At 43.4% G+C, this 15,252-nt stretch overlaps 1 protein-coding gene across 1 annotated transcript in view; it reads left to right on the forward strand.

The window, feature by feature from the left end:
* LOC105284091 (serine/threonine-protein kinase S6KL) overlaps positions 1-15,252 on the forward strand; it is a 51,199-nt gene that overhangs the window by 13,080 nt on the left and 22,867 nt on the right. The gene's annotated exons all lie outside the window — the stretch shown is intronic.

The following is a 15,252-nucleotide window of genomic DNA, read 5'->3' on the forward strand; positions in this document are numbered from 1 at the left end:
TCTCGCGTATCTCGATAATCATCGTGGCTCATATTGAAATCATCCGTTTGGACCTTGACTATATTTACCTTGGATATTTATGTTATACACGATTTTCTTAGTAATTTCTTGTATGTAATTTAACATTCATGGAAAATAATTGTATACTTGTGGGAAATTATTGTATTTTCTACATACGCGTTCGTCCTTACTTGCTCGACTAATCGCTGAGGACGCACCTGCAGACTTTGCATGCACTGCCGGCATGACGTGTCGTGTTTGTGTTTTAATAGCATTCATTTGTGGGACCATTCAATATATCGAGCGGAAGTGCAATGGCAGGGCTATACGGGCTGTGACAGAGGCGTTGCGACCTTGAGTACATTTAAAGGGATCAGTCGACATTTATTTCTCGCTAATGTGCTATGAGTAACCGGTTCGAAAGGAACAATAAAACGAGATTGTCTGAGAAGAGCCTTTTGATTACAAAAAAATAATTTATTGAATTTCCCAACGTCCTTTTCAGACGCTTGGCAAGTCTTCTATTCGTCACATGTGTGTTACACCATCTAATTCTTAAAAATCTTCTATTAATGTATTTTTCTAATATTTCTCAACATACTTCAAAGCTTAGGAAAAGATTAGTTAGTCTATTAAGTAATTTTATTTTTTACTTTTAAATATAGAATTATCGACGAAACGATCTTTCCTTCTCGACTTGATGACTGATCCTTTTCATGGTAAAATTTACATCGTCAGTATTTACGTACGTATCTTTTTCTTCATCAAGCAGCGGAGGTTCTTCTCTCAATGAACGTAAACGAACCGTTTCGCGCGTGTTCAACATGTTTGAGTGGCTGAAAATGCGTGAATAATAGTTTTCCGTTTTTAATTCTTAAGCGGAAGAAGATCCTTCTAACTTTCGGTACCAAAGGTATCATACGATAATCAAAGTTCTTAAAAAAGAGCTTTGATATATAATTAACACTCATAATATGTCTTTTAAAATCCAAATTACCGGAAATCGAATATGAGAAACTATGCCTTCCACTCGAGAGAGTCAATTTGCTCGAACAAGGAAATAAAAATATCTCGAGTCAGTAAAAGTAAAGTAAAAATTTTGGTATTTACTCCATCAGGATTCTAATCGCGCTTCCAGGATACTTGATGCATCATTTTATGCATCGTATATACATTGCAAATGCGATAAATCGTGAGGTACCAGGTAAATTGTTTCATCTTAGTTGCCGTGACTCATCGAGGTACGCTCGATGAGTCGCATACGCGTGCGATACACGCGCCAGTGCGTGTGCATGTATGAGTGTGCGTGTGCACTATTATGTAAACCGTCGGTTTACACATGGTTCCGTCTCATACGCACCGACGTAGCACTTCCCCATTAAAAATTGCTTGCCGTTCGCTTCGAAACCCGCCGAAATATCGGTTTGTAGTCAAATTTTTAAAGCCCAGGTACTCAAATTAATTCCGCTATCGAAAATCATTGACCAGTTGCAGCCTCCTTGTCCGAAATTCGATCAATCGCAAATTAGTTCTTGTTTCGACCTGTAACTATTACAATATTCCTAATATTTCTAATTCGATCGGAATAAATCAGAATAAATCATATTATCGGCTTTCTTCTATCCCTTCCGAAATATTTCTGTAACGTTCCAAACTGGAAGAGCCGTTACTCACTGGTTTTGCGGCCAGCACGCTCGTGAATAATTAACAGAAGATTAAGATCTTGAATAATTCTTATCCAATAGCTTATCTCCTAGTCGAGATCGATGACCTCACGTCGCCTGCTCGCTACCTTGATTATTGAGCACATCGTGAAACTTTGGCAACTTCTAAATCGCTCCCAGTGACTGCTAAATTGGGAGACTGAAAGATAAATTAAATTCTAGAGAAAAGCAATCGAGAACAGCATTCATTCAGGTTGCTTGCGATTAAGCGATTACATTTCTCGAATAAACTGATGTCTTCTCTAGTGAAGTAGCATTTTTACTGGTCGCTTTACAGTTTTTCAAAAGTCGTAAATTTAGTGTTCTATCTCCGTTGCTAAGAGCCAAGAACACTGTCCGCAAGTAAACGCGTTCATTCTTCGGCATTATCGCTGCTTTTCATGGTGTCGGTTTGCAGTATCACGCTCTCTTCCTGGATTCTTGTAGTTGTTACCGAGGCGGTAGCTGCTTCACAACCAGCGATTTCCAACCGTTACGTACCGTTAGAATAATGTACGTTTGTTAGTGTCGTTTGCGAAAAAGCAGATTTGCTGCACGTTTGTATTTAATTGCAGCTGTGTATCCAATGTATTCAGAACGTAAACTCGATCCGCTAAGCCTTCAATTTCCAGTATCAAATATAGCTCGTGTAATTAATCCTCGATGCAAACTGTTGCTGCAAACAGATTTTATAGTTTTAAGCAAGTTTTATGAAAAAGAAATTATATATATTTTTATGTACATGTCAGTTTGCTCACTTTTCTAAAGTAACCGGGAAAAATCAAGATTCCCCGAAACGTCTATCTTATTTGGTTGCACGATTGCGCAAATGAAGATCGTAATAGTAGATACGCTGCTACGAGTCCTGGTACGATTCGTTTCTGTGGTATAATTATCGTTAATGCCGATGATTGCGGCATAATCGCGGTTCTCCGAGAAAAAGTACGTTGTTTTTATATTAGCTTTTATGGTATTCTAGACGCCGTTTCTCCGCGTTGTCGCTTTAACAGCACTAATTGCAGATCGCGTCCGGTCCCGCGTGTGCTGCGCAGACGTTCGCGAATTCTGTATATTAATTCCGGAAAGTGGCGTCTTCGCGCAAACTGCCGAAGGACGGATGACGACGATTCCCGACGCAAGGCTGAAAACAAATATTTTATTTAAATTATTTAATCGGGACAAGGATATCAGGCACACGAGGAAGAGCGGCAGTTAGAATCGTAGAAGAGAAATTATCTTAAGTTTTCTGAAGGACTGAAACACCTTCGAGCCTATTCCGCAATATTTGCGTATGCGAACTCTGCGCGATTATTTTTAATTTTACGAACTAACATTAAAATATCGTAAAAACGGGTAAATATTATTTAAAGATGTGCGGCAAGATCTTACTAACTACCACAACATTGAATATATTATTTTTTTTGCAAAAAGCAAAGTATATAATTAACCTACGTACTTTATACTTTTTGAGAAAGAAAATAACGGGCATTAAAATGCACAGAGACCACGTAATTGTGGAGGAAATAAGTAATTACAGTAGAAGACAATAACGGCATTTCGCATTTTTCACAAATAGATCGAGCAGCCAAGTACCTCAGTATTCCGACAGCTCGAAGGGGAATTTAACGCATCCTCCTCGCAAGAATTCGCCGTGTTGGCACACAAGTGCCTGAAACTTTCCGAGTATGCGAAATTTCCGTAAAATCGATCCGCCACGCCACTTTGCCCTTTCGTTCATCCCCGTGTGCACAATGCCGATTGGCAGAGATGCGATTTTTCACAGTCCAACACGCGCATCAAGGACGTCGTTACTTATGTGCGACGCATAAAGCCGAGACTTTATTGCTCGTATGAAAAAAAGGCGCGATGTACGCGCGATATTCCGCAGAAGTAGCGATCTCGCGAATAATGATGCTACGGACTTGACTTTCGTCGAGTGCTGCGATTTCGTTATTTCTCCGCCGTTTCGTATTTCATTGCGCAACATTCTCTCTCGATCTTTCAGGATCGGCGCACTCGTGACCGCAGAAAAATTTTCTTGCCCGATCCAGTTCCGCGCGTGACGGTGATAATTTGTTAAATAATCGGCACGTCGCGCTGATGAATCACGAGCTGTCGATGCGAGAGCTCGAGCGAGAGATATTTTAGCAATATCTTTAGAAGTGAGGGCACGCCGTTAAGCTGAATCGATCGCGCCTGTCTTACTGCGCCGCAAATTGATCTATAACAACTGTGTCTTATCAGGTTGGCAGAGTGAATGGTATCTGAACTAGATTTGTCACTGCCGAACTTAAAATATTCGCGATTTTACTTAAATTATAATTAATAGCCGAGCCAGAACGCACGATGACGGAAAAACAAGAGAAGTAATATAGAATAATTCGATTTGCGACAAACAGAGACATTTGAACTCTAATAAAATAGGCAAGAATACTATATTTTCAATCAATGGCCGGCCTGTCGCAACTCTATACTATAAATAAATAATTAAAGTTGCTGTTGACTATAACGCGCATAAGCAACGCGAGTTGCGATGCATTCATGAAATAATTAGAATCGTTAGAGTGTGCGCTTGCGAGTCGTGGATTTTAAAACCCATGAAGAATAGACCGGTTCTCCCGCTTTATTGATAATAAAAGACTTCTCGCGATGAGCCGGGTTCTCTCGGTTCACGTCATGTTTCACGTCCCTTCTCAGCCCGATTGGAAAATCCTTCTTTTTACAATCGTCGCTGATTGACGTGCGACAGGTACACTCGAATGATTTACTTAAGACTACGATGTGCAACATCCTGTTGCACGTCGGTACACGATCCTCGCGCATTGGTGACCCGCGGCAAACATACGTTTCTTCATTCACCTTTGGCAATCACGCGGTTTCGATCGACCACCGCTGATTCTTGTTTAATCGCGGTGAATCACTGCCGGCTTGCTCGGCGCCGACAGCCGCTGGTTGACGCCGATCGTTAACACTTGGACTGCTCAGCTAATTTCGAGCGTGAACCCGCGATAATGTTAATTTTATTTTTTACATTAATACGTAAGTATATTATATTGTTATGATATTGCATTTTATTTTAATTCACAATTTCTACAAGTAGTTAATAAAATTAGTCTTACTTAAATGATTAAAATGCATACATGAGTGATGTGACAGTCTAACAAGGAAAGGTTTTTAGGTGTTACACTCGGATTTCAAAACTTTTTGCATGCAGGTAGGGAGGTCCCCAAATAGAAGAAAAATTATAAAAGTAGCGGCCCAAATGCATATTTGCGCGCTACGTGCGCAATTTTCGATGTTAGGTTAATTACTCAAAAATGCTATTTCCAATCGAATTCTTTACATTTTTTATTTCACCTAATGCACAACGCTTTAAAAAGAAATCAAAACCAAAATTAAAACTGAAAGAATTAAAAACCTCCCTTGACCAGATCTTTTATGTCCTCGTTATGGATTCTGATCAAATCTATTTAAAGTCGCATACAATAAATCACGCAGAAAGAGCAAACTACGATTTGCGCAATGTACAATTATTCCAAATTGTGTGCATTAGCAGTTGCCTTAAAAAATTAAAAAAGTTACGATGCAAATACCATTTTTGAGCAATGGGCCTTTTATACGCACTGTGCTCGCGCGGCACGAGATTACATTAGACGCTCGTATTTTCTAAACACACACACACACACAAAATTATTCAAAGCAATATAAATGTGCATTAGGTGAAATAAAAAATGTAAAGAATTCGATTGGAAATAGCATTTTTGAGTAATTAACCTAACATCGAAAATTGCGCACGTAGCGCGCAAATATGCATTTGGGCCGTTACTTTTATTTTTTTTCTTCTATTTGGGGACCTCCCTACCTGCATGCAAAAAATTTTTGAAATCCGAGTGTAACACCTAAAAACCTTCCCTTGTAAGTGTTAAAAACAAGATATTGCCGAATCCGCTTACCCTTCACGCGTGCAACGCATCGCGATTCTTCGATTTCGTCGCTCTCTAATTTACTCTCGATTTATTCTTCTCGAATTGACACACGCATCTTCTCATCTCGTGTAACGACGATCCTTTCGTGCAGCAGTTCGGCATGCGAGACAAGTCGCTCCCTTTTTCGTGTTTTATATTGGCGCACGAGGAAAATTGCGCGTTTCCGGCGCGAAGTTGATTTATTCCTTCGCGAGGAAGCGACAGGTATGAAACGCGAAGATATGAAGAATCGCGAAGGGGCCGAAAGAGGTTGCAAGAGTACCGAGTCCCTCTCTTTCTCTGTCGCACTTTATTTACTCGAGAACCGTACAGGGGATTGCGCTTCCGGAAGTCTCGCTACTTTCCTTTGTAGGGAGATGAAAAATCTGAGAAGGCGCTCTCTCGTGTCTCCCTCGTAACTCTGAGGATGCTCTTGTGCAACTGCGCGAGGGTACACGACGATCCTGTGATCCTTCTTTGTATGGCATTGTTTGCGCGATATATCGACCTCGTCGATATCTCGCTTCGAACGAGATGAAATATGGAGATTGAGCAAGAATCGCCGTTAAAAGGCGATTATTTAAACACCTCTCCCGATATTGCTATGGGATTCCATGAGATACGGCGCGATGCGAGTGAGTTGTTGCTATAGCAACTGAGGATTCAGGTTGCACAATGTAGAAAAGGACGCAGGGGAAGTGGAAGAAGCACCAGCAGAAGAACAAACAGAAGAGAGCTCAGCAAAGAGAAGCCAACGTTTAGGCAGGTCCAGTCGACCTTGACTCCTAATTTTATCCCAAACTCGAATCCGGTTTTCAGTGGTGCATGGGAGGTGGGTCCGCGATATGGGGGTTGCAGCTGGTGCGCCGCCGAACGTCTGTCGTCACCGTCTGCTTTTACGTTAATTAATGATACAATTAGCCCGGGTCTCGAATCCCGATGTCCGAATTTAATTTGACTCCCGTGCTTCTTGGTGCTTCGTGCTCGACTCGCCAAGGATTTCGTAATCGTAATCGTAATCTGTTATCGGTTATCGTAATTAGCTCGTATTGTAATTAAGAAGCGTTCGTTTCCCGCCAATCGTCTTCATCGACAGAGAGATCTCTCTGAAATCGACGAAGCTTCTGCCGAAACAGACTTTATTAGACAGAGACAAAGGAGAGAAATAAAAAATGTAACGTCGACCCAAGATAACGATTTATTCTTTTATTCAGAAAATTTCTGAAATTTGTTCAGATAACTTAGTGAGTCTATCGAAAGCTCCCGAGCTTTCGCTCAGTGCATAGGTTCTCGTACGTGCGCCGATACGAGATTGATTATGAAATGATGGCGACGCGCGGCAAGCCAGATACAAGAGCGGTCCTGGCGCGTCCTGGCGACCGGGCGAGTTCGTCTCTTCCTTTCGGTCGTCTCCTCTTCCTCTTTAACGTGCCTCCCTGACCCACAAATCGAGCGAGCGGCGGTCGCGGCTCCTTTTTCCTTTCCGCGCGCGCACACGCGATCCTATTATCCAGGAATAGCCGTGCGGGTTTCTAATTTCGCGGATCGACCGGGGCGAGGAGAGGAAGCGAACGCGAGAGTCAATCCCCAACGATGGCGGATGCCACTTTTAGCGACAGCCTCTCTCGGCAAAATGGTCTCTCGCGTAATGTACATCGTGCCGCAGACATTACACGGCATTATGGCGCGGATCGTGTAACGTTATGATTATCTCGCAAGGAGCCCAAGGTCCGTCTCCTCTCATCCTCTCTGCAGGCTGCGGTGTAATTGTTCTTTCATTTGACACGTACATCGCATCGCAGCGCGCGATTCTTCGCGCTGTGTCCTTCCTCCTTTCTATCCGTCCTATCCTCCTCCACCTCGCGAGATGCTTTCCATCGCGGAAGGCAGAAAAAGACGCGACACGATGAAAAGGACTAGGTATCGATCCATTCAACATCGAGGATCGCTTTTGTCCCATTCTACTTTCGCGATTGACGAAGAACTCGGAAGTGGTACAAGTGTAGTGCAGGCAACGACGAGATTTATCTCTTAAACTTATGTTTTCTATTTGTATTTGTCCAGAGATAGATTAGGAATTAAAATTAGAAGATATTCATCGAGAATTCATTCATCAATATTCAGAGAGAAACAATGGCGAAAAATAAAAATAAGAGTAATAGAAAGAAATAGAGAGAATTTGGAAATACGAACTACTATAAGCAGAATAATACCGCATCGATGATCTCACTGACATCCCTGAGTCCCAAAAATTCCGAGTCTGCCTGAGCATCAGGCACGAAAGGATGGAAGCGTTCGCGCAAATGTGTCGGCTCGCGCCCGCCGACAAATGGATTTCGCGCATTCACAGGTGATAATGTCGCCTCTTAAGTCGCCCGCGATGGAAGGAAAGGAGGATCTCTGAACTCGCCCGAGCTCCTGCCGCCGGCTACAGTAAGCTATTTTCAGCTGGTTCTCCTATTCCCCACCTTCTCCGATGGACGACGCCGTCGTCTTCCTTTTGCAGCAGCAACGACGTCGTTGCAGGAGGCCAACAACAGCGGCAGCGACAGCGACAGCATTAGCCGGCGCACTAGGGCCGAGACGACGGACGGGGCCGGAACGGGTTGCCGTTCAGGTTTTGCCGCAGGGGATCGTTAAGATAATCGCCGCTATCCTCATCCTAACTTAGCCTTAGCCGTACGATATATATCCACGTCTCGCTCGCCCGCTTGTCTCCAACCCCCTCCGCCCCGTCGTCCTTCTCCGTCGAGCTCGCCTGTTCTTCGACGTCCACCCTCTTATCGGTCTCCCTTTTTCAAACGCGCCTGCCCTCTTTTTCTCCTTTTCCTCCTTTTATCTGTTCCCATATACCTCCATTCACGTCGCTACGCGTCTCTCCTCCTCGCTGCGTGCATCCTGCGTACGTGCACGCGGCTTGATTCACGATTCCGATCGAACTCGATGAAACCGAACAACGCGTTCGATTCTGTACCATACGGAATTCATTTATCGAGCGATAACGGGCTCGTGAATGGTCGACGAAAGAATTGCTGCAACGTGTTAGGTGAGGTGCAATCTTCTGTGCCTCGGAAGAACGGTTGTGAACCTTTTGAGACTTTCATCAACGATAAGACCTTCATCTCGTCCATCCTCCATCGACTGATAATTATTCTCAGACAAGTGCTTGTACGCACTGATGACCGTTACGCTACGTACGATGCGTATGAAACGACTTCTCAGTACCGTCATTGTCATCCCCTCTTTCTCGTCGGCGTTTTTTTCGCTTACCTCTTTGTATAACCATCGTGTGATTTCATCTTTATTGCATTTATTACTGCCGTTAGAGAATCTGCGTCAGGGACGTTTCTCATAGCTCAACGCTACGTTCGCCACCCTTGCAGTCCCTCGCATACGCCCGCGTTTCTCGACGAAGTCGACGTGCACTTTATTACTCTCATCGAAGAGACGACGAGGATACGCGTACGCGGCGCGGCAGCTTCGTGTCAATGGCGTTTCTCATCTCGCTCGTTTAATTCTAATCGGCCGATCCTCCGCGAGCAATCATCCCTCGGAGAGTCGCGGGGAGCCGCAAGGACGCGGAGGCGCGACCGGTCGTCGTCGCCTGCCACGCTGCGGCGAGAGTCAAGCCGGTCGTGCGCGCTGGCGTATAATGCGTTACACAGGTATTACAGGTATTATCCGTATTACACGTATTACGGGTATTATACGGACGTACGTGCGGCCTCGAGAGAACAGGCCTGCACGGCGCGCGACGGCTTCTTTCCCCGATTCCCTCCTCGTCGCCGTCCTCCCGTCTCTCACACACACACACACACTCTCTTTCTCTGTCTTTCTCGAGGGAGACTCTCCTCTCATGCTGCTCCTCTCGGCTCCATCACTGCATCGTCACCTCCCCGTTGCCTCCTCCACGTCGCATCCTCCTCTCTGAACATTCTCCACCATCACGACTCATCCTGCTCTCTCCTTACCTATTCTCCTGTCTTCTCTCTGTTTCTCTCTGTCTTTCGTTCTCTCTCTCTCTCCCTTTCTCCTTGTCTCGGTCATCTTTTTACCCTAAGGCCGAGAGCGAGCGGGCGGTTTAACGTCCGCGACTTTTTCTCGCCTTCTCCCGTTCTTCCCCCTTTCTCTCTGCCCCGTCTCCTCGAGCCTCTCATCGTCCTCTTTCTTCTTCGTATAGCTCCGATCACCTCTCGCCCCGCCGGAGTTGCGCTCCATCGCGCCTCGCGATGTTCGCCATGCATCTCTCGTCTATGCAACCGCGCTGAGATCCGCGAAATTTCGCGTCGCCGCTCCCTTTATCACGTTTTCTCAAATTTCGCAGTCAGAAATCGACAGTTGGCTTCTCTGCTGCAACATGTTCAGATTCTGACATGGTTTCATTCTAGTGAGCAACGAATAGAGAGGCAATGCATTGCAATTTGCTGACAAAATTGCAATTTCTGTTTTTACATGAAAAGGGCTTAAAAGTACGTAATTTATTAGAATTATTATAATTTTTGTCAGAAAAAAATGGATTTTTAATCTGTGAAAAATTTCGTGACAGAAATTATGTGTCGGATTCTCTCGATTTCCTGTTGATTGCAGCTATTTACAATCAATCGATCGATGCATGTATGTTTCATGTTTCTCGTAATTTGCGGTTCTCATAATTCAGATAACATCGCTTAAAGCAATGTAGTAAATTTGATTTCTGCAACGCAGGTAACAACATGTGTACAGTCTCTCACACCGTATCTGCCTCTTTGGCTTTGCGTGGGTCTTTTTTCTATTTCCTTAATCTGTTGAGATGTAATAAGAAAAACTTATTGCATGAATAAATTTTATATAGTCATTACGTAAACTCCGTTCTAATTTTCCTGCATTGACGTTTTAGATTAAATATATTTACATGACATTAATCTCGATGAGTAACGTGCGTCGTCGCAGTTTTCTACAGCTCCGTTTTCAATTTTAGAATAAGTTAATCAATAAATAATTTATAAAATGTTCAATGTCACATTAACTACCGGGTTCACCGGAAAGTCCGGATTTTTCCAAGTTTTGCTAAAAATCCGCATAAATTTTCCAATCAATCCATGATAGATTCTAAGAGAAAAAGTAGATTCCTTTACACATATTATAAATATGATATTTATTAAATAAATTAATTTCTTGTGTAACCGAGAAATTATAATGTCGGTCCCGTCAAAGATTTATTTTATGGAGGCTTGATACACGAATAAGGTTGAGATGGAATTTTTGCAAACGGAATCTATGTAAATACAAGGTTCTCATGCTCAATTTAATAATCCATTGAGCGTCATCGCGCGCATAGGCCATGCGAGCCATCCAACAAGCTAGATATCATCGATCTTCAGTCACGGAGAAAACGACCTCGGTATAATGCTCGACCTTTACGAACCGGTCCCCCGCGAGTGGTGCATTTGTATGCTGACACAGGTGTATACGCTGCATACAATCAGCCGGATCCAGCACACTGTGTAATGCCCTGTACACACTAGATCGTCGGCGTTCCTTTTCTCGAAGCGCAGTGTATTCACCTAATCGGATCGAGTTTCGAACGTGTTTATCGGCATTCCTGCAAAATACATCAAGACTTCATTGCCTTGCCTCTCGTCAGGAAACCTCGAGGAATGAAGAGGATCAGCTACTTTATAGCGGTTTTCATGATATCTTAGCAGTCTTTAGGAATGCAGAAACTATCGTTGAAAGTTCATTCACGGATTTGCAAAGAAAATCGCGGTTTCCAGCTCCGCTCGCGACAAGATCCGCTTGGAGTGATCTCTAGGGGTGCAGATTCGTCCTTAATCCGTCGTAAAAGGGAGAGGAGGGCAAACAGGCTTTACCGATCGCGGGGGAGGGCGTTGTCTATTATGCATCGCGATGCAAACCCGTGCCCGGCACGGCGGCCTGCTATCCGTTGGAGAACGATCTCGTTATGTAGCGCGCGACCTTAGCGAAACCGGTCGGCGAAGGAATTGATTGCGCATTGCACCGTGATTGATTGCGTCGCAGACTTTGGTCACTTCCTATGCGGGAGGAACCAGGAAAGCTTAATGTGTGAGAGAAGATCGTTTTATTATAATATCTTGCCCCGAGTTGAAGGGCTTGAAACAAGAACCAGCTAAATGCCAGCAAACATCATCACCAAGCCAGCGTGTGTTAAATAAATTTGGCTTGGGAACTTCCTGTTCTTTGGCAGACTGCACCGTCTTATCCGTAACGGAGGAGACGGGGAGGAAAATTCATTTGATCGAAGTTACCGAGGCAATGCTGATGCACTCGGCTCTAGGTCCACAACTTGCAAGATCTATTTCATTAATCGCGGCGCTACATCCTCATAGGGAACCTAATAAATTGCTTGGTTCCACGCTCCGAACGCGTAAGAGACGAAATTTTGCCAGGACGAGAAAGACAAGAGGAAGATAAAAAAGGAAAAATGATGGGAGTGATACAGGGTGAAACGCGGGTGAATTTTTATGCGCGTCACGGGCGGGACGAAATGCGACGATGAGTCCTCGATGTGCTCATTCATACTTCGCACCATCAGCTGGCTCGTTAACAGATCGTCAATGAATTATAATGCGTGCGTCTGTGAGCGATGCGTGTGCGTGCGCACATCGATCTCTCGGTCCCTCCTTAAGCGGGCACTGCACAGGCCGATCCACCTGGTCCACCTCGTTGGCCGACGACGCCGTTCGCCTCGTCGCCCCGTGAGGACACTCGATTTGCATTTGACGACCGCCGGTGATGTCGTAATCCGCGTCATTCCTTTGCGCGATCACGAAATGCGAAGTGGCCGCGAACTTGGCTGGCGCGTTTGCATTCAGGGTCACGTTGTCCCAATGACGTAGCTAATGAGCGACCGATCGACCGAGCGTCGCTTTTTTTCCATGAGGGCGAGGATAGAAGAGATAATGACTAATAAGTGCAATAACAAGTACTAAATTGTTCTAATTGAAATTTTTCGTAGATGAAAGTTCAAGTACGTTGAGACGAGTTACCATTATCTTTGCACATTTTCAGTAATATTTTTTTTTAATTTAGCAACATGGATGAACACGAAAATCTATGACAAAGAGAAAAATGAGTTTCAAACTTGTCAAACGGCATTCGCGAGTAGTCTTTAGAAACACACAGATTATAATTTGACATTTTTATATCACATTTTTCGAGCGGTACGTGATAAGAAAGAATGAGTGAGAGGAATATCGATGGAACACGAGTTGCCGACTTTTAACGTACAAAAAAACGCCTGAGTTACGTTCCTTATCTGTCAGTACCTTTCCGCTTTTAAGAGGAGCTCTCCCAGTACTCATGGAAAAATCCCACTGCATCCCGATTATGATCCTGGTAATAATCCGTCCACTTAACGGTGCCCTTAGGCCCTTTGGGAGATAGTACTTCACGATCGCTTCTCCCCTCCAAGCGTAACTTTTTTAAAAGGATCGAACGAGTACTCACAAAAGATCCCTTTTATCTTTCGAGGGACAAACAAGAGTATCTATTAGGGTCAGATCGAATAACAGGCCTTGGAGTCCACTTGGATCGAAGGCATCAACACGCATGATAGGGTACACGATACGGAGATTGTCCATGGTTAAATCACGCTGTGTACTGCACCGTGTACAACTCCGTTTATTAGAATGATCCGTGACACGCGATTTACATAATAATCCTTCAAATACGGTTCGCATAGCTGCGGATTTAGAGGCTTTCTGGATCCAACGAGATATCGCGAGTGTATGTAACTGCAATGATGCATCATCAACATCATCTCTGCGCGTGAAAATCCTAAATTTATATTTTCATATATAAATTTTATATGTTGAGTGAAATTTGTAGCTCTAAACGAGATTTTCTTTTATGGATGGTGTTTTATACTTTGATTCCTCTTCTCAATTAGTTTACCTTCTTTTCCCATTTTCGTACAAACATACGAGCATCGAAAAATCAATGCCACATTAGGCAAATAACAGTAGATACCATGTTAATTTGCGACCTCGACAGCGGTGAAGAGACCGTTCAAGGCCGTACATATTCGCTTCGGACTCTTTCGATTATTTCGGATGAAGGTCCACGCTCTCCGCATAAGTATCGTCGATTGTGTATTTGAATAGAGATGTTTAATTCATATTTATCTGCCAATAACGATTCACGGGGGAAGTGACTCATTCCTTTCTCAAGGATCATCTCCGTGGAGACTCTCCGTGGAGTCTGACAACTGTGCTCTCCCTGCATCCTCGCATCCGCTCTTACTCTTATGAAAATTTCTGAGGACGAACAGAAATGCTTTCAAGATTAGAAATATTTCAGTTTGAACAAAATTGCGAGAAACTTACAAGAACGAAGAAAAGAAATTTTTATTATTCTTGATCAATAGTGCCACCTTAATTAGTATTATATTTCTAATTGTTTATTTTGTTGCTTTCAAATATTTTTATCAGGAATATTATAATCGATCGAAAATTAATGTCGATGTGGCTTTCGATGTGAAAAATTCATTTTGTATTAGCCGCCTCGAGGTCGTCCGTTGTAACACCGCATAAGAAAGACGTCAGTATTCTTCCTGCTTAACCCGAGTTTTCGCGATATTCATCGGATTCGATGCGATATTCCGTGCGCGATGTCGCTTCGTGACTTTGTCAATGGACGCGCACTGCTCACAATAAGGGGAATCCTGATCGTGAATGGAATCCGTTGCACATTTTTTGGATTTTTACATCCTAGGGATAGCTCAACAGAAAGATATACCTGCTCGCTATTTATAGTTAACTCATTTCCTGACGAAATTAATCTGACAATATTACTGCATTGATAATGCAATGAGCGTGTGCGCGCGCACGAGATGAAAAATCCATTATTCTGTCTGGAAAGATAATTTATGACATCTAATAATGATTAACTCGCAGGTACCTGACGCGATTAATAACATGCAATATAAACGATAAAGGATCTTAACATTGGATAAAAAGTCCATTATTGTCCAGTATTGTTTTTTGCATTTATGAATCCTGAAAGCCATCTTATACATAAATACACGTTGGCGTAACACGGAAACCTTAGTCACTAGATCGCATTATGCAGCGCATAGTGCGGAAAACAGCTTAAATACGCAGTAACATAATAATTGAACATAAAACGTGCGCTTGATTACTACTGCCGATGCTATATGATTAACAGGAGGAAGGATATTAAATAATTAAAACAATTAAATTAATTGATCATTAATTCTGAATCTAAATTCGGCGCAATCGAAAGTACATCGCACTTTCCGTGGTTGCGTCTGTTCGATTTCACTTTTTTTCATAACTCTCACGCGCTTTAGAGTCATTTAGTGCTACTATCGTAGTGCATGGTCTAAGCATGAGAATAAGAACGGACACTATCGGCCCGGTTCAACCTTCGACGTTGTCAATTAGGAGAGGCGCACTAATTATGTCACACATTCGCGCCACGTAAAGAGCGCTAAGCAGCGCAATCGATTCAAAAAACATGTCTGCACGGTGCAGACTCGTGCGTTAATTCGGCTCTAAGAAAGTGTCAATGTCGGGGACACGCTCGATGCAGGAGCGATCGGC

This window comes from Ooceraea biroi, chromosome 6 (genome assembly GCF_003672135.1).
Source record: "Ooceraea biroi isolate clonal line C1 chromosome 6, Obir_v5.4, whole genome shotgun sequence".
Lineage (NCBI taxonomy): Eukaryota > Metazoa > Arthropoda > Insecta > Hymenoptera > Formicidae > Ooceraea > Ooceraea biroi.